At 50.3% G+C, this 20,395-nt stretch overlaps 1 long non-coding RNA gene across 1 annotated transcript in view; it reads left to right on the plus strand.

Moving 5' to 3' along the window:
• LOC133263767 (uncharacterized) overlaps nt 1-20,395 on the plus strand; it is a 159,434-nt gene that overhangs the window by 65,740 nt on the left and 73,299 nt on the right. The gene's annotated exons all lie outside the window — the stretch shown is intronic.

Genomic DNA, 20,395 nt, shown 5'->3' on the forward strand with positions numbered 1-20,395 from the left:
TTTTACAACTTAAAAGTTTTTAGAAATTAGTGTCTAATTGGAGAACGTATTGTCTCAAAGGAGAACTTAGTGTCTAACTGGTGATCCTAGTGTCTAACTGGTGATCCTAGTGTCTAACTGGTGGTCCTTGCGTCTAACTGGAGAACTTTGTGTGTGCTTGGAGAACGTAGCATTTCAATGGACAAGTTATAGTTTCAATGGAGAATGTAGCGTTTCAAAGCAGAACATAGCATTTCAATGCAGATCTTAGTGTTTGAATGCAGAATTTAGTATTTCACTGCAGAACTCAGCGTTTCAATGGATAACTTACCGTTTCAATGCAAAACAGGGTTTCAATAGAGAAGTTCTTGTTTCATTTCAGAACTTAACGTTTCAATGAAGTAGTGTTTCAATGGAGTATTTTAGTGTATCAAAGGAGAACTTAGTCTCGTATTGCAGAACTTAGCATTTCAATGCAGAACATAGCATTTCAATGGAGAACTTTAGTGTTGCAATGCAGAACTTAGTCTCTTATTGCAGAATTTAGCGTTTTAATGCAGAACTTAGTCTCGTATTGCAGAACTTAGCATTTCAACGCAGAACTTAGCCTTCCAATGCAGAACCTAGCATTACAATGGAGAGTTTAGCGTTTCACTGGAGAACTCAGCGTTTCAAAGCAGAACTAAGCATTTCAATGGAGAATTTAGTGTCTCAATGGAGAATTTAGCATTTCAATGGAGTCTAATTTGGCTAGGCTAATCTAATCTGACCTGGGATAATCTGACCCGGGATAATCTGACCCGGAATAATCTGACCCGAGATAATCTGACCCGGGGTTAATCCGGCCCAGAATAATCTGACCCTAACTCTTACCCTAATCCTAACCATAAACCTAATCCAAAACCTAACCCCCTAATCTAATCTAACCCAGGCAGAGCTAGGATAGGCTAGGGTAATCTAAGGCAGGCTAGGCTAAACGAGGCCTAACTCTAACGCTGTATTAAACTGGGCTGGATGGGGTTAAACTGAGCTGGACTTGATTAAACTGGGCTGGACTGGATTAAACTGGGCTGGACCGGGTTAAATTGGGTTGGATTGGATTAAACAGGGCTGGACTGGATTAAACTGAGCCGGACTGGATTAAACTGGGCTGGACTGGGTTAAACTGGGCTGGACTGGGTTAAAATGGGCTGGGCTGGGTTAAACTGTGCTGGAGTGAACTAACCTGGGCTGGGCTGGATTGAACTGAGCTGGACTGGATTAAACTGGGCTGGACTGGGTTAAACTGGGCTGGAGTGAATCAAACTGGGCTGGGCTGGATCAAACTGAGCTGGACTGAATTAAACTGGTCTGGACAGGGTAAAATTAGGCTGGACTGTGTTAAACTGGGATGGGTTTGATTAAATTTAGCTGGACTGGATTAAAGTGGTCTGGACTGGGTTAAACTGGGCTGGGCTGGATCAAACTGAGCCGGACTGGGTTAAACTGGGCTGGACTGGGTTAAACTGGGCTGTTCTGGATTATACTGAGCTGGAGTGTATTAAATATATCTGTACTGGGTTAAAGTGGGCTGGGCTGGATTGAACTGTTCTGGACTGGATTAAACTGGGCTGGACTGGGTTAAACTGGGCTGGGCTGGATCAAACTGAGCTGGACTGGATTAAACTGTTCTGGACTGGGTTAAATTGGTCTGGAATGAGTTAAAATGAGCTGGACTGGAATTATATTGAGCTGGACAGGATAAAACTGGCCTGGTCTGAAATACACTGAGCTGGAGCATATTGAATATGTAAATAGTGTGTTAAATATGTGTATTAAATATATCATTGCTGTCGCTCCAAACTTTCATACCTAGAAGTCCATTTGAATCCAACTTCTCTGGAAGTTGCCCTTGGCTGCCCAGCAGCACAGCGAGTAGAGCACAACCGTCTGGCCTCTGCTCCCACATCCGAAGAGCCAGGAGGGAAACCATGTGCTGGGCATATTCGGAATAGAGTCAGCTTTGCAACTGTGCCTCCATCATTGCTGTCACTCCTCACTTTCATACTTAAAAGTTCATTTGCATACAAAATCTCCACAGCTTGCTCTCGGCTGCCCAGGAGCACAGCGATTAGAGCACGAACGTCTGGCCTCTGCTCCCAGAGCCGAAGAGCCAGGAGGGAAAGCTGGTGCTCAGAATCTTCAGCACACAGTCAGCTTTGCAACTGTGTCACCATCATTGCAGTCACTCCTCGGTTTCATACCTAAAAGTCCATTTGCATACAAACTCTACGGAGCTTGCTCTCGGCTGCCGAGGAGCACAGTGATTAGTGCACGAATGTCTGGCCTCTGCTCCCAGAGTCAAAGAGGCAGGAGGGAAAGCATGTGGTGGGCATCTTCAGCACACAGTCAGCTTTGCAACAGTCTCACCATCATTGCTGTCGCTCCTCGGTTTCATACCTAAAAGTCCACTTGAATGCAACCTCTCCGGAGCTTGCAGTCGGCTACCGAGCAGCACAGCGAGAAGAGCATGAAGGTTTGGTCTCTGCTCCCAGAGCCGAAGAGCCAGGAGGGAAAGCTGGTGCTCAGAATCTTCAGCACACAGTCAGCTTTGTAACGGTGCCTCCATCATTGCTGTCACTCCTCACTTTCATACCTAGAAGTCCATTTGAATCCAACTTCTGTGCTGGTTGCTCTCGGCTGCCCAGCAGCACAGTGAGGAGAGCACGAACGTCTGGCCTCTGCTCCCAGAGCCGAAGAGGCAGGAGGGAAAGCGTGTGCTGGGCATCTTCAGCACACAGTCAGCTTTGCAACGGTGTCACCATCATTGCTGTCGCTCCTCATTTTCATACCTAAAAATCCACTTGAATGCAACCTCTCCGGAGCTTGCTCTCGGCTGCCCAGCAGCACAGTGAGTAGAGCACATATGTTTGGCCTCTGCTCCCAGAGCCGAAGAGCCAGGAGGGAAAGCTGGTGCTCAGAATCTTCAGCACACAGTCAGCTTTGAAACACTGTCACCATCATTGCTGTCGCTCCTTGGCTTCATTCCTAAAAGTCCATTTGAATGCAGCCTCCCCAGAGCTTGCTCTCGGCTACCCAGCATCACAGTGAGTAGAGCGCGAACGTTTGGCCTCTGCTTCCACAGCTGAAGAGCCAGCAGGGAAAGCTGGTGCTCAGAATCTTCAGCACACAGTCAGCTTTGTAACGGTGCCTCCATCATTGCTGTCACTCCTTGGTTTCATACCTAGAAGTCCATTTGAATCCAACTTCTCTGGTGGTTGCTCTTGGCTGCCCAGTTGCACAGCGAGTAGAACAAGAATGTCTGGCCTCTGCTCCCAGAGCTGAAGAGCCAGGAGGGAAAGCATGTTCTGGGCATCGTCAGCATACAGTCAGCTTTGCAACGGTGCCTCCGTCATTGCTGTCGCTCCTCGGATTCATACCTAAAAGTCCATTTGAATGCAACCTCTCCGGAGCTTGTTCTCGGCTGCCCAGGAGCACAGCGAGTAGAGCACGAACGTCTGGCCTCTGCTCCCAGAGCCGAAGAGCCAGGAGGGAAAGCATGTGCTGGGCATCTTCAGCACACAGTCAGCTTTGCAACACTGTCACCATCATCGCTGTCGCTCCTCGGTTTCATACCTAAATTCCATTTGAATGCAACCTCTCCGGAGCTTGCTCTCGGCTGCCCAGGAGCACAGCGATTAGAGCACAAACGTCTGGCCTCTGCTCCCAGAGCCGAAGAGCCAGGAGAGAAAGCATGTGCTGGGCATCTTCAGCACACAGTCAGCTTTGCAACGGTGCCTCCATCATTGCTGTCGCTCCTCGGTTTCATTCCTAAATTCCATTTGAATGCACCCTCTCCGGAGCTTGCTCTTGGCTGCCCAGCAGCACAGTGAGTAGAGCACGAATGTTTGGCCTCTGCTCCCAGATCCGAAGAGCCAGGAGGGAAAGCTGGTGCTCAGAATATTCAGCACACAGTCAGCTTTGCAACGGTGCCTCCATCATTTCTGTCGCTCCTCGGTTTCATACCTAAAAGTCCATTTGAATGCAACCTCTCCGGAGCTTGCTCTCAGCTGCCCAGGAGCACAGCGATTAGAGCACGAACGTTTGGCCTCTGCTCCCACAGCAGAAGAGCCAGGAGGGAAAGCTGGTGCTGGGCCTCTTCAGCACACAGGCGGTTTTGCAACGTTGCCTCCATCATTGCTTTCACTGCTCACTGTCATATATGAAAGTGCATTTGAATGCAACTTCTCCGGAGCCTGCACTCTGCTGCCCAGCAACACACTGAGTAGAGCATGAATGTTTGGCCTCTGCTCCCACAGCTGAAGAGCCACGAGGGAAAGCTGGTGCTGGGCCTCTTCAGCACACAGTCAGCTTTCAAGTGTGTCACCATCATTGCTGTCACCATTCACTTTCATATCTGAAAGAGCATTTGAATACAAGCTCTCTGAAACCTGCACTCTGCTGCCCAGCAGCCCAGTGAGTAGAGCAGGAGCGGTCGTTCTTTACTGCCACAGCAGAAGAGCCAGGAGGGAAAGCTAGTGGTGGGATTCTTCAGCACACAGGCAGCTTTACGACGGTGTCACCATCATTCCTGACACTGCTCACTTTCATGCGTAAAAGTCCATTTGAATTGTACCTCTCCGGAGCTTGCTCTAGGGGGCCCAGCAGCACAGCGAGGAGAGCACGAATGTTTGCCCTCTGCTTCCAAAGCTGAAGAGCCAGGAGGGAAAGCTGTTGCGAGTGATCTTCAGCACACAGTCAGCTTTGCAACTGTGCCTCCATCATTGCTCTCACTGCTCACTTTCATATCTGAGAGTGCATTTGAATGCAACATCTGCGGAGCTTGCTCTCGCCTACCCAGCAGCACAGTGAGTAGAACATGAACTTTTGTTCTTTACTCCCACAGCAGAAGAGCCAGCAGGGAAAGCTGGTGCTGGGCATCTTCAGCACACAGTCAGCTTTGCATCGGTGCTTCCATTATTGTTTTCACTGCTCACTGTCATACATGAAAAGCATTTGAATGCAATCTCACCGGAGCCTGCTCTCTGCTGTTCAGCAACACAGTCAGCACAGAATGAACGTTTGGCCTCTGCTCCCACAGCAGAGGAGCCAGGAGGCAAATCTGGTGCTGGGCCTCTTCAGCACACAGTCAGCTTTTCAACGGTGTCACCATCATTGCAGTCTCTCCTTGGTTTCATACCTAAAAGTCCATTTGAATCCAAATTCTCGGGTGGTTGCCCTCAGCTGCCAGGCAGCACAGTGAGTACAGCACGAACGTTTGGCCTCTGCTCCCACAGCAGAAGAGCCAGGATTGAAAGCTGGTGCTGGGCCTGTTCAGCACACAATCACCTTTGCATCGGTGCCTCCATCATTGCTTTCACTGCTCACTTTCATACATGAAAAGCATTTGAATGGAATCAGTCCAGAACCTGCACTCTGCTGCACAGCAACACAGCACAGAATGAACGTTTGGCATCTGCTCCCACAGCAGAAGGGCCAGCAGGGAAAGCTGGTGCTGGGCCTCTTCAGCACACAGTCAGCTTTGCAATGGTGTCACCATCATTGCAGTCTCTCTTCGGTTTCATACCTAAAAGGCCATTTGAATACAAATTCTCAGGTGGTCGCTGTCAGCTGCACAGCAGCACTGTGAGTAGAGCACGAACGTTTGGCCTCTGCTCCCACGCCAGAAGAGCCAGGAGGGAAAGCTAGTGCTGGGCCTCTTCAGCACACAGTCAGCTTTGCAACGGTGCCACCATCATTGCAGTCTCTTCTCGGTTTCATACCTAAAAGTCCATTTGAATACAAATTCTCGGGTGGTTGCCCTCAGCTGCCAGGCAGGGCAGTGAGTACAGCATGAACGTTTGTTTTCTGCTCCACAGCAGAAGAGCCAGGAGGTAAAGCTGATGCTGGGCCTCTTCAGCACACACTCAGCTTTGCATCAGTGCCTCCATCATTGCTTTCACTGACCACTTTCATACACGAAAAGTATTTGAATGCAATCAGTCGAGAGCCTGCTCTCTGCTTCGCAGCACACAGTCAGCACAGAATGAACGTTTGGCCTCTGCTCCCACAGCAGAAGGACCAGCAGGGAAAGCTGGTGCTGGGCCTCTTCAGCACACAGTCAGCTTTGCAACGGTGTCACCATCATTGCAGTCTCTCCTTGGTTTCATACCTAAAAGACCATTTGAATACAAGTTCTCGGTTGGTCACTCTCAGCTGCCCAGCAGCACTGTGAGTAGAGCACGAACGTTTGGCCTCTGCTCCCACAGCAGAAGAGCCAGGAGGGAAAGCTGGTGCTGGGCCTCTTCAGCACACAGGCAGCTTTGCAACGGTTCCTCTATCATTGCTTTCACTGCTCACTGTCATACATGAAAGTGCATTTGAATGCAACCTCTCCGGAGCCTGCACTCTGCTGCCCAGCAACACACTGAGTAGAGCATGAATGTTTGGCCTCTGCTCCCACAGCTGAAGAGCCACGAGGGAAAGCTGGTGCTGGGAATCTTCAGCTCACAGTCAGCTTTCAAGTGTGTCACCATCATTGTGGTCACCGTTCCCTTTCATGCCTGAAAGAGCATTTGAATACAAGCTCTCTGAAACCTGCACTCTGCTGCCCAGCAGCCCAGTGAGTAGAGCAGGAGCGGTCATTCTTTACTGCCACAGCAGAAGAGCCAGGAAGGAAAGCTGGTGCTGGGATCTTCAGCACACAGGCAGCTTTACAACGGTGTCACCATCATTCCTGACACTGCTCACTTTCATGCGTAAAAGTCCATTTGAATTGTACCTCTCCGGAGCTTGCTCTAGGGGGCCCAGCAGCACAGCAAGGGGAGCACGAATGTTTGCCCTCTGCTTCCCAGGCTGAAGAGCCAGGAGGGGAAGCTGTTGCGAGTGATCTTCAGCACACAGTCAGCTTTGCAACGGTGCCTCCATCATTGCTCTCGCTGCTCACTTTCATATCTGAGAGTGCATTTGAATGCAACATCTGCGGAACTTGCTCTCGCCTACCCAGCAGCACAGTGAGTAGAACATGAACTTTTGTTCTTTACTCCCACAGCAGAAGAGACAGGAGGGAAAGCTGGTGCTGGGAATCTTCAGCACACAGTCAGCTTTGCAACTCTTTCAACATCAATCCTGTCGCTCCTCGGTTTCATACGTAAAAGTCCATTTGAATGCAACCTATCCAGACCATCTGCTGCCCGGATGTAAAAGTGAGCAGAGCATGATCGCTTGGCCTCTGCTCACACAGCCGAAGAGCCAGCAGGGAAACTTGTGCTAGTGATCCTCAGCACACAGTCAGCTTTGCAAAGCTGCCTCCATCATTGCTTTCACTGCTCACTGTCATACATGAAAAGCATTTGAATGCAATCTCTCCGGACCTGCTCTCTGCTGCGCAGCAACATAGTCAGCACAGAATGAACATTTGGCCTCTGCTCCCACACCAGAAGAGCCAGGAGGGAAAGCTAGTGCTGGGCCTCTTCAGCACACAGTCAGCTTTGCAACGGTGTCACCATCATTGCAGTCTCTCCTCGGTTTCAAACCTAAAAGTCCATTTGAATACGAATTCTCGGGTGGTCGCTCTCAGCTGCCCAGCAGCACAGTGAGTACAGCATGAACGTTTTGATTCTGCTCCCACAGCAGAAGAGCCAGGAGGGAAAGCTGGTGCTTGGCATCTTCAGGACACAGTCAGCTTTGAAACTGTGCTCCATCATCACAGTCTTTCCTCGGTTTCATACCTATAAGTTCATTAGAATTCAACTTCGCTGGTGGTCGCTCTCAGCTGCCCAGCGGCACAGTGAGTAGAGCATGAACGTTTGGTCTCTGCTCCTACAGCCGAACAGCCAGGAGGGAAAGGTGGTGCTGGGCATCTTCAGAGCACAGTCATCTTTGCAGCGGTCTCACTAACATTGATGTTACTCCTCAGTTTCAAACCTAAAAGTGCAGTTGAATGCAACCTCTCCAGATCTCGCTCTCGGCTGCCCAGTGGCACACTGAGTAGAGCACAAATGTTTGCCCTCTGCTCCCACAGTCGAAGAGCCAGGAGCAAAAGCTGGTGCTGGGCCACTTCAGCACATAGTCAGCTTTGTGACGGTGTCACCATCATTGCAGTTGTTCCTCAGTTTCATACCTAAAAGTCCATTTGAATGCAACCTCTCCTGAGCTTGCTTTTGGCTGCCAAGCAGTGCAGTGAGTCGAGCATGAACGTTTGGCCTCTGTTCTCACAGCCAAAGAGCCAGGAGGGAAAGCTGCTGCTGGGCCCCTTAAGCGTACGGTCACCTTCTCAACGGTGCCACCATCATTGCTGTCACTGCTCACTTTCATACCTGAAAGTGCATTTGTATGCAACCTCTCCGGAGCTTGCTCTAGGGGCCCCAGCAGCACAGTGAGTAGAGAACAAACGTTTGGCCTCTGCTCCCACAGCCGATGAGGCAGGAGGGAAAGCTGGTGCTGGGCCTCTTCAGCGCACAGGCAGCTTTACAACGGTGTCGCCATCATTGCTCTCAATCTTCGGTTTCATACCGAAAAGACTACTTGAATCGTAACTCTCCGGAGCTCGCTCTCAGCTGCCCAGCAGCACAGTGCGTAGGGCGTGAACTTTAGGCCTCTGCTCACACAGCTGAAGAGCCCAGAGAGAAAGCTGGTGCTGGGGATCTTCAGCACACAGTGAGGTTTGCAAGGGCACCTCTATCAGTGCTGTCACTGCTCACTTTCATACAAGAAAGTGCATTTGAAGGCAACCTCTACAGAGCTTGCCCTCTTCTGCCCAGCAGCACAGTGTTTAGAGCACGAACGTTTGGCCTCTGATCCCACCGCCGAAGAGCCAAGAGGGAAAGCTGGTGCTGGGAATCTTCAGCACACAATCAGCTTTGCAACGGTGTCATCATCACTGCTGTCGCTCCACGGTTTCATGTGCCGTTACCACTGACTCCTACATCTAATAAAGTTAATCTGAGTGCCATTAGATGGCGAGGCTGCACTCAGGATGCAATCACAGACAGTACTATTTTACTGGTAGATGTTCCCACTGCATTCCCTGTTATTACAAATACTCAGGGACAGCCTGTCTGGACTCCTATGTACTGGAAATCTATGAAAGAAATTAAGGGAGCAATTACTCAGTATGGGTTGTCTTCCCCATATACATAGCAAATGCTATCTGCTTTCTTTTCTAGTAATGTTCTAACTCCAAATGATTGTCTCAGAGCGGCTGTAATTTTATTAACTCCTTCGCAGCTCCTACATTTTAAAAGTGGATTTGAGGAGCTTGGTGCAAGAGCTGCAGATGAGAATTCAGAGTGTAATCCTCATCACCCTTTGCACAGTGTTTCATCTGAAATGTGATTGGGAAAGGGACAATTTCACCCTGATGGAGTACAAGCTTGTATGAAAATTGAAGTTTTACAGCAAGCACAGCAATTGGCTTTAGCTGCTCTGAAAGCTGTGCCAGAAGCGGGAAAACCTAATCCTTCACATACGTCAGTAAAGCAGGGACCCACTGAGCCATATATGCAATTTATCGACAGATTGACAGAGGCTATTGGAAAGTATATTGATCTGGCATCTAATGCTACAGATTCGATGCTTGTGTCTCTGGCTATGGAAAATGCTAACCCCGCTTGTAAGCGTATTTTGCAGGTTTTGCCAAAATCTGCTGGTCTTCAGGAGATGATGGATGCATGTTCTAAAGTGGGCACAGCAGAGGAAAAGGCTGGATACATGGCTACTGCCTTCACCACTGCTGTTAACCCCCTTCTATAACAAGGTCAGGGTGATTGCGGGGGTACTAAAGGTATGAGATGTTATAATTGTGGATGGATGGGACATTTAATAAACCACAGTGTACTGTAAAGAAAATTAGTTCAGCAACCTGCCCCCCTCAGGCTGGTGTTACTGGTTTTGAAGATAAATGTATTAAATGTGACAAATTTGGCCACAAGACAATTGAATGTCTCTGCTTTGCAACATGGCTTGCCTAGCCCTTCAATGATACCTCAGGATTGGGATTTAATAATCATTGATTTTAAAGACTGTTTTTTCACAATTCCTCTAAACCCAAGCGATTATGAAAAATTTGCTTACTCTGTCCCAGAAATTAACAAAGGAGAGCCTGCTAAGAGATATGAATGGGTTGTTTTACCTCAAGGTGTGAAAAATTCTCCTGTTATTTGTCAACTGTATGTTGCCTGGGCATTGCAGCCGATCTGACAAAAACTGCAAAAATCTGTTATAGAATCATAGAATCATAAAATAGTTAGGGTTGGAAAGGACCTTAAGGTCATCTAGTTCCAACCCCTGTGCCATGGGCAGGGACACTTCACACTAAACCATATCACCCGAGGCCTCATCCAACCTGGTCTTGAACACTGCCAGGGATGGAGCATTCACAACCTATTCCAGTGCCTCACCACCCTAACAGGAAAGAATTTCCTCCTTATATCCCATGTAAACTTCCCCTGTTTAAGTTTTAACCCGTTACCCCTTGTCCTATCACTACAGTCCCTAATGAAGAGTCCCTCCCAAGCATCCCTATAGGCCCCCTTCAGATACTGGAAGGCTGCTATGAGGTCTCCACGCAGCCTTCTCTTCTCCAGGCTGAACAGGCCTAACTTCCTCAGCCTGTCTTCATACGGGAGGTGCTCCAGTCCCTGATCATGCTCGTGGCCCTCCTCTGGACTTGTTCCAACAGGTCCATGTCCTTTTTATGTTGAGGACTCCAGAACTGCACACAATGATTCAGGTGAGGTCTCACAAGAGCAGAGTACAGGGGCAGGATCACCTCCATCGACCTGCTGGTCACGCTCCTTTTGATGCAGCCCATTATATGGTTGGCTTTCTAGGCTGCAAGCGCACACTGCCGGCCCATGTTCATTTTCTCATCAACCAACACCCCCAAGTCCTTCTCTGCAGAGCTGCTCTGAATCTCTTCTCTGCCCAACCTGTAGCTGTGCCTGGGATTGCTCCCACCCAGGTGTAGGACCTTTCACTTGGAATGGTTAAACCTCATGAGGTTGGCATCAGCCCACCTCACAAGCGTGTCAAGGTTCCTCTGGATGGCATTCCTTCCCTCCAGGGTATCAACCGAACCACACAGCTTGGTGTCATTGGCAAACTTGCTGAGGGAGCACTCAATCCCACTGTCCATGTCAGCAATGAAGATGTTAAACAAGACCGGTCCCAACACCGATCCCTGAGGGATGCCACTCATTACTGGCCTCCAGCTGGACATTGAGCCATTGACCACAACTCTTTGCGTGCGGCCATCCAGCCAGTTCTTTACCCTCCGAGTGGTCCATCCGTCAAATTGATGTCTCTCCAATTTAGAGAAAAGGATGTTGTGTAGGACAGTGTCGAACGCTTTACACATGTCCAGGTAGATGACATCAACTGCTCTCCCCCTGTCCATCAGTTCTGTAGCCCCATCAGAGAAGGCCACCAAATTGGTCAGGCAGGATTTCCCCTTAGTGAAGCCATGCTGGCTGTCACCAAGCACCTTGTTGATTTTCATGTGCCTTAGCATGCCTTCCAGGAGAATCTGCTCCAAGATTTTGCCAGGCACAGAGATGAGACTGTCTGCTCTGTAATTCCCTGGGTCATCCATTTTCCCCTTCTTGAAAATGGGGGTTATACTTCCCTTTTTCCAGTTGTCGGGAACTTCACCTGACTGCCATGATTTCTCAAATATGATGTCCAGAGGCTTCACAACTTCATTCGCCAGCTCCTTCAGGACCCTCAGATGGATCTCATCAGGACACATGGACCTGTGCACGTTCAGATTTTTAAGATGGTCTCAAACCAGTTCCTCTCCTACAGTGGGCGCAAGGTCTTCATTCTCACAGTCCCTGCATCTGCCTTCCAAGACTTGGGTGGTGTGGTCAGAGCCTTTGCCAGTGAAGACCGAGGCAAAGAAGTCGTTCAGAACCTCAGCCTTCTCCAAATTCTGTGTAGCCAGTTCTCCTGAGAGCTTCCTGAGGCGGCCTACATTCTCCCTAGTCTGTCTTTTATTTGATACATACCTGTAGAATCCCTTCCTGTTATCTGTAATTCCCCTAGCTAAGTTTAATTCTAACTGAGCCTTTGCTTTCCTAACCTGGTCCCTAGCTTCCCAGACAACATCCCTGTACACTTCCCAGGCCGCCTGTCCTTGCTTCCACTTACTATAAAGCCTCTTTTTTTCATTTGAATTTTCCTCAGGAGCTCCTTATCCATCCAATCAGGTCTCCTGGCCTTCCTGCTGCACCTCCTTCTGGTCGGGTTGCAACACTCCTGAGCTTGTAGCAGGTGATCCTTGAATATCAACCAACGGTCTTGGGCCTCCCTGCCCTCTAGGGCTATATCCTATGGATCCTTACTAAAGCAGGTTTCTGAAGAGGCCAAAGTCTTCTCTTTTGAAGTCCAGGGCAGTGAGCTTGCTGCACGCTCTTCTCACTGTCCTGAGGATCTCAAATTTGACCATCTCATGATCGCTGCATCCAAGGCTGCCCTGGAGCATCACATTTCCAATGAGCCCTTCCCTGTTGGTGAGCACGAAGTCAAGCATGGCACCTCTCCTTGTTGGCTCCTCTATTACTTGCAGAAGGAAGCTGTCTTCTACACAATCGAGGAACCTGCTGGATTGCTTGTGCCGGGCTGTACCGTCCTTCCAACAGATGTCAGGGTGGTTGAAGTCACCCATGAGAACAAGGGCCTGTGAGTGTGAGGCTTTTGCTATCTGTCTATAGAGTGCTTCATCCGCAGGTTCTCCTTGATCAGGCGGTCTGTAACAGATCCCCACAGGGCATCTGAGCTGAGCTGCAAATGAAGCCGGATCACTGGCTGGAGTGGCTGGGATATCTCTACATTGCTCCAAGCATTTATTATAGGTCCTGGCAACTGACTGGGAGTGTTGGGATGGAATGATGCCCCCCTCCCCCAACACATCTAGTTTAAAGCCTCCTTGACCAGCCTGGGAAGCCTCCTACCAAAACTATTCTTTCCCTTCTTTATCAGACCAGCTCCACCAGCCCCCACTAGACCTGGCCTACAAACTTGGGTCCCGTGTTCAAGACACCCAAACCCCTGACTATGACACCACCCTTTTAACCATTTATTAACCTGGCTAATCCTCCTGGCTTTTTTTAGGTCCTCCCCTGTATCCTGGAGAATTGACAAAAAGACTACCTGGGCTCCAGAGCCCCTAAACACCTCCCCCAGGGCTCTGTAGTCCTTCTTTATGTTCCTCAGGCTACTACTGTCTATATCCCTAGCACCCACATGTATCACCAGAAGTGGGTAATAGTCCGTGGGACTTACTAGAGCAGGCAGCCTCTCTGCCACATCCCTGATCCGTGCCACCGGTAGGCAACACACCTCCCTTGAGATGGGGTCAGGCCAACAGACGAGTGCTTCTGTCCCTTTCAGTGTAGAGTTCCCTACTATTATGACCAGCTGCTTTTTCCTAGCAGTACCAGTAGAGATCTTCTTTACCAGGGCACTAGCCGGCTGTTCATGGTGCGAGTGCGTTTCCTCATTAGCCCCCTGCAGGACATCAAAGCAGTTCTGCGTGGGGACAGGGGATTTAGGGTGAAGCCCCTTGCTTTTGGCTGTCCTTTTCCTTCTTCTTTTTGTTGTTTTTTTTTTTTGTCACTAATTCCCAGCTTCCCGGGTTAACGGCCTCCTTCTTTCCTTCATGAGGTAGAGGTGAAGCTCAAGGCCCCTGCACAGTTTGGGCCAGGAGCAAGCATTCCTGCTTACTCTCAGCTGCCCTGACATCTTGCAGTCTATTAACAGCATCCCTCAGCTCAGCCACCTCCTGCAGGAGGACCTCCACCAGGGAGCACCGAGTGCGCTTCTGCCCATTGTGCACCCTCCCCTCACAAGACCAGTGCAGGCACTCTCTACACCCCGAGCTCTGCACTGCAGCCTCCCCTCTCATTGGCTCTGTCTGGGTGCCTGTGCTGGCCACCGCTGGGGCAGGCAGAGCAGAGCTCCTGGACCAGGCCCTGGTCATACGACGAGTGCTCACCATCCCGCTCGCCTGCCCGCGTGAACTACCTCGACCCGTACTGTTTGCCCTCTCTGTTCTCTGTGCTCCTGGTCGCTCGCGCTCCCTGGGGCAGGATTTTAACCAGTCAGGGCTGGTGCCGTTCCTCCTGGCTCCGCCCCCTTTGAGTCAGATGCTCGCATCAGCTGAGCTGCCAGCTCCTGGGGGGTCCTGTCAAGGACTTGAGGCTCCCTCGGTGGCTCTTGTCGCTCTGAGTTGAGGCTCCTGGATGCTGATCTCCCCCCCGCTCAGCTGTTGAAGGCGTCCTCTCTCGAGCTACTCACCTCAGCAATTGACCGGCAATGGTTGGTGATGCCTGGTTTAAATCTGCTGTGGTTCCTCCTGGCTCTGCCCCCTGTGAGTCAGCTGCTGGTGTCAGCTGAGCTGCCGGCTCCTGGGCGGGTCCTGTCGAGGACTTGAGGCTCCCTTGGTGGCTCTTGTCACTCTGAGTTGAGGCTCCTGGTTATCTATCACTATATGGATGATATCCTAATTGCAGGCAAAGATTTAAACAAGGACCATCTCCTCTACCTGCTACAATCAGAATTAGCGAAAGCAGGACTGATAATTGCACCAGACAAGGTGCAACGTGAAGCCCCTTAGAAATATCTGGGGTGGATCATTTCCGGAACTGAAATTAGGCCTCAAAAAGTTAGAATTCACTACAAACACTAGAGCTATGTGCTGTTATTGCAGTATTTCAACGACGGCCTGACACCCCTCTTAATGTTGTGTGCTGGGTTCAGCAGTAGCAGTCATGTTTCTCCTCCTTGGTAGCTGGTGCAGTGCAGTGTTTTGACTTTCGGCTCGAGAACAGAGCTGATAAAGATGTTTTGGTTTGGCCAAGGACTTTGTGAGCCTCATGCTCTGCCAGGGAGGAGGGGAAGCTGGGAGGAAGCAGAGACAGGACACCTGACCCAAACTGACCAAAGAGCTATTCCATACCACAGCACGTCATGCCCAGGATGTAACTGGGAGTTAGCCGGAAGGGCTGGGAGACTGCAGGGTTGGAGGAGGCATCGGTCGGAGCTTGGTCGGGCTAGGGGGGCGAGTTATCGGTCAGCTGGTGCTGAGGTGTTGTATTCTCTTCCCTTGTTATTTCCTTTATCATTATTATCATTGGTGGTAGCAGTAGTGATTTGTGTTATACCTTAGTTACTAAACTGTTCTTATCTCAACCCGTGGGAGTTGCATTCTTTTGATTCTCCTCTCCGTCCCTCCGAGAGCAGGGGGAGGGCAAGAAAGGGGGGGAAGTGAGCGAACGAATTACCTGACTGGGTTTAAACCACAACAGTTCTTTTTGGCGCCCAACGTGGGGCACGAAGGGTTGAGATAACGACAGATTTGACTGGATTAATAGTCACTCGTCACAATGCTGATTTATTGGGTATCAGAGTTGTTCTTCTTGATCTCACAGCTTCAGAATGTTGTAACTTACGTAGAGCCGGTATTTGCTGTGTTAGTGTTTATCAAGTGTGGGGCCTGGGCTAAGGTTCTTGTCTCACTGTGCTTTATGGCCATGACTTGTAATACGGGCGGGCTCCAGCAGCAGGGCGGGACGGACGTGGCCGTGGACTTGTACCTGGCCGTCCGGCTGCTCTTCACCGGCCTGGCCCTCACCCTGCTCTCCATCTTCGTGAGGCTGCGGGGAGCCGAGGGGGAGCGGCCCCGGGAGCCGGCGGCAGCCGAAGCGGCTCAGGAGAGCGGCCCCAGGGACCGAGCGGCGGCGGGAGCGGGGCCGGAGGCCGCGAGGGGACGGCTGCCGGTGGAGGAGGTCGGGGCGGTCGAGGAGAGGAAGGAGGCAGCTGCCGAGCAGCGGGAGAAGGCGGCAGAGGAGCCGAGCCCCGCGGAGGAGCCCAGCCCCGCGGAGAAGCCCAGCCCCGCGACGGCCGAGAGCATTCCCCGGCAGCCGCCCGCCGAGCCCCAGGAGGATGCAGGAGACCACGCAGCATTTCCCAGCAAGGCAGAGGAGGAAGAGCTGGACTCAGGAAAAGAGAAGCTGGCGGTGGGAGAGCCGGCAAGCACAGCAGCTACACCAGCCCCAGTGACAAGTACAGCAGCATCAATTGAGAGTTCTGAAGGTTTTGAATGGCCTTTGGGTATCCTTGGGACCTGCCTGCTGATTGTGATGGGGATCAGCATGTTGGCACACACACAGGCTGTGTTCTACCCACAACCGTTTTGTCTGATCTCAAAAGTTAAGCAGAGTCAGGTTTGGGTCTTGTCTGGGGTTAGACAACAATATAGGGGGACCAAAAGGTTTTCTCCAAGGCTGGACAGTCATGAGTGGCAGGGTGTGTGGGACAGTATGGGCAAGTATCTAGTCCACTGGGCCCCTCCAGTGCTTTGGAAGCATCGGAGATGGAAGGCAGCTGTGTGGAGTCCCCAGCAACAAGCTGCAGAAACTGCTTAAGGGGACAGTGAATTATTTTAAGCCTGGTGGGCCCATGGCACTTCAGGCCATCAGAGCAGAGATGCAACACAGAGATGGACTCATGATCGAGGGGTGGACTTAACAATGGATACTATTGCCCAGGTTATTCACAAGTGTGAACACTGCACACAGTCTCTCCTGCTGTGGAAGACTGTTACAAGAGATGGAGCCTGACATGGACCAGATGGACGCAGCAGCTTTATAGGGACTGGTCCATGCACTAAGATAAGAGTGCACCGAGATAAGAGTGATGGTATATTGAAAATGTGGGATCTGAGCATGACGTGAATGGTATGGAATAAGGGGTGGATAATGTCCTGGGTTCAGCAGTAGCAGTCATGTTTCTCCTCCTTGGTAGCTGGTGCAGTGCAGTGTTTTGACTTTCGGCTCGAGAACAGAGCTGATAAAGATGTTTTGGTTTGGCCAAGGACTTTGTGAGCCTCATGCTCTGCCAGGGAGGAGGGGAAGCTGGGAGGAAGCAGAGACAGGACACCTGACCCAAACTGACCAAAGAGCTATTCCATACCACAGCACGTCATGCCCAGGATGTAACTGGGAGTTAGCCGGAAGGGCTGGGAGACTGCAGGGTTGGAGGAGGCATCGGTCGGAGCTTGGTCGGGCTAGGGGGGCGAGTTATCGGTCAGCTGGTGCTGAGGTGTTGTATTCTCTTCCCTTGTTATTTCCTTTATCATTATTATCATTGGTGGTAGCAGTAGTGATTTGTGTTATACCTTAGTTACTAAACTGTTCTTATCTCAACCCGTGGGAGTTGCATTCTTTTGATTCTCCTCTCCGTCCCTCCGAGAGCAGGGGGAGGGCAAGAAAGGGGGGGAAGTGAGCGAACGAATTACCTGACTGCGTTTAAACCACGACATGTTGTCTGCCATTCTTTATATGTTGTAGGCATTGTTCAATGCATAGAAAGGGCAATTTTACAAGAAGTTGCTAATCACAGGTTGTGAATCTTGTTAAAAACATTATTACACCTTGTGAATACTCGTAAATGTACATATTTTATGATGCATATTCGCAGTCATTCAGGCCTTCCAGGAAGCCTTAGTGAAGGCAATAACAAAGTGGATAAATTAGTTGCCCCAGCATGGGCAGGACCCTCTGTAAATATCTTTCAACAAGCTCAAGCATCCCATGCATTCTTCCATCAATCAGCAAAAATGTTAGTTCGACAGTTTGGACTGTCCCTAACAGATGCCCGAGGCATTGTGCAATCTTGTCCCGATTGTCAAGGCCAAGCAGTAGGTATAGGCCCTGGAATCAACCCTCGAGGCCTCCAGTCTATTCAGCTTTGGCAAATGGATGTGACTCATGTACCCTCTTCTGGGAAATTGAAATATGTCCATGTTACTATTGACACTATTCTCTTACAGGACAAGCTATTATTGAATGAACACATCAAACTTTGAAACAGTTGTTGGAAAAAACAAAAAACGGGGGAAGAAGGACGTACACTGGTAGCAAGGTGTCGTGGTTTAAACCCAGTCAGGTAACTCATTCACTCACCCCCCCTTCTTTCCCTCCCCCTATACAGAAATTCATAACATATGCAGAAAGCTGTAAATGTTATGAATTTTGTGCTATTGACAGGAGACTTTAATGACCCCCCCTGCTATAATACATGGTCAGACATTAAGTTCAGGTTATATGACTAAAACTCCAGGTATCCTGGTCCAGTACAAGGATTTGGAAACCGGCATTTGGAAAGGTCCTGTGGAAGTAAAACTAACTGGTCGAGGTTATATGTGTGTAATTACAGATTCCGGTCTGTGGTGAGTGCCAGCTCGACGGGTGAAACCCTGGAAAGAGTCAGCACCGCCCCAGCACCCCCCCCTTGTCAGTGATTGAATGAATTGAAATTTGAGCCTAGGGCTTTCATTTTATGGATGTTTTCAGTCCTCCTTAAAGTGAAGGGAGCAACCTTTTTTATGTTAAAGTAAAAAAAAAAAAAAAAGAAAAAGAAACCACCCCCCGCCCCAAACCTCCAGGGAAGCAAGACCAGGGTGGGATACAGATTTATTGTGTGCATTTCTGGGCGTGGGAAGGTCTCTCGTATGCTCTTATCAGGGGTATTGGGCATACTGTGATGGACCGTGGACGTGGGAGCCCATATACAACTCATTTAATACAGTTTCTCTGTGATACTCATGTACTAGAAGTTGGTAAATATAAGTACGTCCAGGTTTCTATTGACCTTTGGAGACCTTTATAGATATTGCTGGCCACTTCTTCCAACATAGGCTGGCCACCTGTGTCAGAATGAGTGTGCATTTTGGTCAGTATGAAAGCCCAAGCCCCATGCGCTGTGGGGGAGGCAGAGCCTCTGCAGGGATGCCGGCTAAGGTTGAGCCTGCCACCTCGCACTGCAATGATGTTTCTCGGAGCTGGTTTGCTCTTAAGTCTCCACAGGGTCCTTGTGCCACGTTCTGTACATGGGACTGTAGTGGGAATAACGATTGTCTGCATTTTGTGCTTCAAATATTGTAGTTGTGTTGAGTGTGCTTGTGGAATCCCATACGTGTGTGTGTGTGTGTTGAGGGCAGACGGTGTTCTGTGTATTTTTTTGTTGTTGTTGTCGGGTTCATGTAAAAGTTTTTAACGGGTAGCAATTTAACATTTCAGACATGAAAGGGTTAATGCAAAAGTGCGGTTTCTGGGAGGTATTAATGGTTGCTGCTGAAGCAGGCAGGCTGCTGTAGCTGCTGCCGAGCAGGCCAGCGTTTGTAGGGTGAGCGACTTTCCCTGGTGAGCAAGTTCCCTGGTGAGGATTTATCCCACATTGATCCCAAAACCGCCACTTTTTTCCCCTGGAAAGCACCCAAAATCCCGGGTTTTGGGGGGAAAGGAGCGGTGAAGGGGTTGTCCTTAAATCGCAGAGCCTGGAAGTGGGATCCGGCAGCAGGAGCCTCTGTGCAGGCGTGGATCCAAGGACATGGTTGCTGCCCCAGAAGCAGCTTCCCAGCCTCTGCTTTGGGCCAAGAAGAGGTGGAATGGGGCCCAGGTTATTGTTAAAAGCCATCTTTGGAGGGGAGTTGGGAGTTCAAATGGTGCCAAATCCATGGAATTTGGGGGGCATGGGGGGAGGGGGGGTGTTTGGGGAAAAGAAGGGATTGGAAAGGGATTGGGGCAGAAGGAATGGGGTTTGTGGGGTGTTCCTGAAAGCGGGCATGGTTGGATGCAGCTTGGAGCGTCCTGCTCTATAGAAGGTGTCCCTGCCCATGGCAGGGATTGGAGCTGGATGAGCTTTAAGATGCCTTCAACCTAACCCATTCCATGACTCTGTGATTCCATGAATCCATGATCCCACACCTCTGTGCTGCAGTGTGGATGTTCTCTGGTGTATGGATCTTAGGAAGGAGCTAGTGGCACAAGGGAGCTCCAGAGCATCCCACAAGCAGAGCATCCCATAGGGATTCAGAGAATCCAAGAGGGCTCCAGAGCATCCCACAGAGCTCCAGTGTCCCATAGGGATTCAGAGCATCCCGCAAGCAGAGTATCCAATAGGGATTCAAAGCATCCCGCAAGCAGAGTATCCAATAGGGGTTCAGAGCATCCCACAGGGATTCACAGCATCCCACAAGCAGAGCATCCTACAGGGCTCCAGAGCATTCCACAGAGCTCCAGAGCATCTCATAAGGATTCAGATCACCCCAAGCCCATCAGAACCACCCCCATGTCCCCATGCCCCCGTCACTGAACCCCTGATGGACCCCGCGTTGGACCCACCTCCCCCCCCGCTATGGAACCTGCCCCATGGAACCTGCATCTCTATGACATCAGCCCCAGCACCAAGGGACCTGCATCCAGCACCCGTATCCCTGGGGCAGTTGCACTTTGGGCACAGTGGTGGTTGCAGCTCCTTGGTTGCAGCTCCTTGGTGGCAGCTCCTTGGTAGCAGCTCCTTGGTTGCAGCTCCTTGGTGGCAGCTCCTTGGTAGCAGCTCCTCGGTTGCAGCTCTTTGGTAGCAGCTCCTTGGT

The sequence above is a fragment of the Pezoporus flaviventris genome, unplaced genomic scaffold (genome assembly GCF_033815535.1).
Source record: "Pezoporus flaviventris isolate CSIRO_AGI_PZ_B2104156 unplaced genomic scaffold, CSIRO_AGI_Pfla_v1 ptg000457l, whole genome shotgun sequence".
Lineage (NCBI taxonomy): Eukaryota > Metazoa > Chordata > Aves > Psittaciformes > Psittacidae > Pezoporus > Pezoporus flaviventris.